Source organism: Echinops telfairi, unplaced genomic scaffold, assembly GCF_000313985.2.
Source record: "Echinops telfairi isolate 266 unplaced genomic scaffold, ASM31398v2 ScPeMD7_7469;HRSCAF=8507_0, whole genome shotgun sequence".
NCBI classification, from domain to species: domain Eukaryota; kingdom Metazoa; phylum Chordata; class Mammalia; order Afrosoricida; family Tenrecidae; genus Echinops; species Echinops telfairi.
The window spans coordinates 75717098-75720707 of record NW_022111372.1 but is presented as its reverse complement, the minus strand read 5'-3'; the positions used below and the strand labels follow the sequence as shown (position 1 = coordinate 75720707).

At 39.4% G+C, this 3610-nt stretch overlaps 1 protein-coding gene across 1 annotated transcript in view; it reads left to right on the top strand.

Moving 5' to 3' along the window:
- Positions 1-3610, top strand: part of SGCD (sarcoglycan delta) — a 763996-nt gene that overhangs the window by 32685 nt on the left and 727701 nt on the right. The gene's annotated exons all lie outside the window — the stretch shown is intronic.

Here is a 3610-nt window from a genome sequence, read left to right as displayed (position 1 = left end):
TTCTCCACCTTCGCCCACTCCCACCTATACATGCCCTGGATTTGAATAGCAATTTCCCCTCTCAGTCGCCACTCTTTCACTTTTGACTTAAGACAACTTTGACACAATGAGAAAAATAGATTAGAACTCATGAGCACAAATATTACTAGTGTACTGGATAAACAGCGTCTGACAAATATATATGGCACTATATTTCATTTTTATGCAGATGTATTTGTAATTAATGAGCACAAATTCATTTTAAATTGACAATGTATACATACTTAGTTTTGGTCATTATGTATTTTATCAATCAGTACCAGTAATATTAATAACCCATATTGTGGATTTCCTCTGAGCCAGCTTCTACATTTAGTGTATTGCATGTATATTATATTTAAGGATAATGAGAACTCTAGGAAGTAAGAATTATTTATTATATCCATATAGAAACAGAAGGACTGAGGGGTTAAATACACGGGCCATTTTTAATATAAATAAGGCCTGTCTGACTTTAAAGACTTTCTGCCATCTCTCAATAGATAACCAGAGTAGTATTTTATTTTTGTCACTTCATTAGATTGTGCCTCTGTTTCTTTTCATACTTAAAAAAAAATTCTTATTTCCAGAGAGCAAGAAATCACTGCTTTGAAATGTCTTGTTCCTTAGTGAGGTCTAGACATTAATGAGAGAACGACAAAGTCAATGACCACAGGAATAATACAATAATCTTAAGGAATGAAATGGCTTCAGCGTGTAAGTAAATTGTATGGTGTCATAAAATAATGCATGATCTTTATTTTTTCTGTCTCTGGACCCAAATCTTCTTCCTCTTCTGGCTGTACTAGAGATGTAGAAACCAAAGTATTTTCTATGTTCTGCTCTCTCTCACACACATCTGTCTTGTCTGTCTATCTGGCTACTTGTAATAGCCATTAAAGTTTATCTATTATAGTCTATCTATCTATCATCTATCTATCTATCTATCTATCATCTATCTATCTATCTACTATTATCAAGCTCAAGATCAGGGTAATAAATGGCCATAGACATTAAATTTTAGTGTCAGGGAGACAATAGGAAGTTGTGGAGCTAAGATAGTTTAAATAATATATATTCCTTCTATATGTAACAGCCAATAAATTATTTCTAAAATTTGTGACTGGTCTTGTATTTCCAGACCTCTAGTGTTTGTTGTTTATTTTTCAAAAGCATCTGGAAAATTGAATTGTCATGTGAACTATTCCAATTAGTCAATGTCATCTTAAATGATGTAAAAATGCAGTGACCACATGAATTAATGTTTTCAATTTATATGACAAAAAATGGCAGAGGCCACTTCTGACTTCTGACTACACAAGGGAGAAGGAGGATCCATCTCAACTTCTTCCCAAGGTTGAATATCACAAGACAGAGGTCAGACATGCCTCCACCCTTCTTTCTTTTACCCTATTCTGACATAAACTGTTCCTCTCAAGGAAATCTATTTTTCTATGGTGTTCAATAATTTGTTATAATGGCCACACAGAACTCACAGGCAGAAATCACAAATATTAGGGTATATTAAGGAAGTTAAAAGGATAAGCCAGGATCAGTAAGCAGTAAAAATACAGCAATTTGTTCCCAGCCATGCCTCCACTCAGCCAATAGACACATTTCTCTCTCTGATCCTCAACCTCTAAGCCAAGTGATCCCTTGGCTTCTGCCTCTGTGAGCCAGAAAGCCAGGCTGCCACTCCACCTCACTGTCTCACAGCCTCGGGAGGGCAGCCCCTCTGCTCTGTCTTGGTGAGGCTCCTTTGCTCTGTTCCCTGACAGAGCGAAGCCTTGGTCTTTGTGCCACAGCTTCCGTAGCCTCTGGTCATGATTGCTCACCGTTTACATGGGGATCTTGAACTTGTCGAGTTGGTTATGGTTTTTGTGGGTGTTCCCAGGAGTCTTTATTTCTGTTTCTGAAATGCCTCAATCTTATACCCACTAATCCTTTGTAGTGTTTCACACACCCTATTTGTATGTTTACACCCAAAATTCCAGCACTTCTCTGGCAGTTTGTCATCTGTTGTGTTGCTGTGAAGCTAAACTCTGTCTCTGCAATCAGGATACATTGCCAATTATTGGTGATTGGAATGCAAAAGTTGGAAATCAAGAGGAAGCAATAGTAGAAAATTTTGACTTAATGTTAGACTTGAAACTGTAAATCATGTGATAGAAGTTTGCAAAGCCAGCAACTTGTTCATAGCAAATACCTTTTTTCAATAGCAATAAATTAGGAGCAGAAATAAAAATTAACAACACCTATGAGAAGAGGTACTGGAGTAGTACAATATCAGCAGCTAAAACCAGGCGAGGATCTGACTATTGAATAGCGCACCAATTGCTCAAATGTAAGTTCAGGATAAAAGTGATGAAAATTAAAACCAGTCCAAGAGAGCTGAAATAGGAACTTGAGCCCATCCCACCTGAATTACAAGAACATCTCACTAACAATTACATTAATACATTAAGCACTAATGGCAGAAGACCTGATGAGCTATGGGAGGACATAACGAATATCATTCACAAAGAAAGCGAGAGTCATTAAAAAGACAAGATAGAAATAGCAGATCAAAGTGCATGTCAAAGGAGACTCTGAAAATTGCTCTTAATTGTAGACTAACTAAAGCAAAATGGAAGAAAGGATGAAGTCAGAGGGCTGAATAGAAGATTTCAATGGGCAGCTCCAGATGACAAAGCCAAAATGCATAATGGCATGTGCAAGCCCTAGAATTAGAAAGCCCGCCGGGAATACCACATTCAGCATATCTGAAACTGAAAGAACCAAAGAAAAAATGGAAGCCTCAAGTTGCAATCTTAAAAGATTCTATGGATAAAATAGTGAATGATACAGGAAACTACCAAAGAAGGTGGGAAGTGCTCAGGGCAGCCCATGCACAGGGCAGACCATAGAGCCGGCCCCCTGAGAAACAGAACCTCCCCTCACTGACCCAGAGCACTACTGGGGACAGCACTGGAGACACTGTGCATGAAGTGTGCCCAGTCTTCCCCCAGCACAGCAGGGTGAGACGCAAAGAGAGTGCAACAGGGACGCAAGGGGAGCAAAGTAACCAAGTCCCCGAGGAATCCTGGAAATAGACTTCTGACTTGGGGGCCAGGGCTTGGCACCTCAACAGACTTGATCGGAAAGCATACATAAGGGTTAGCAGACAGACCCGGAACTAGCATGTATTTTTGTTTGTTTGTTTTTCTTTTGTCCTATGTTTATCTAAATAAGATAGGCAGGATGAACAATCCTGAGGAGAAAACAACAGCACCAGCAGGCTGTGGGTGATGGAGAGGAGGGGTAGGTAGAGGCAGGGCATGGGAGTGGGGAGCCAACACACTCAGGAATGAGATCTAAAAATGATGGCAAAGAGGGTGTATGATGCGGTGTGGGGGCGGGGAGGGATGGGGTTAATCAAGTGCAATGTATCTGAGAGGAATTACTGAGACCTGGACGGAGGGTAAGCATGATAGTGGGATAGGAGGAAGGTGAAAGGAAATACAGGAAAGAAATAGGAGGCAAAAGCTATTTATAGAGGTATAGTTATAGACGTATATATGTAAATATACTAATTCATAATGAAAGAGAGAGA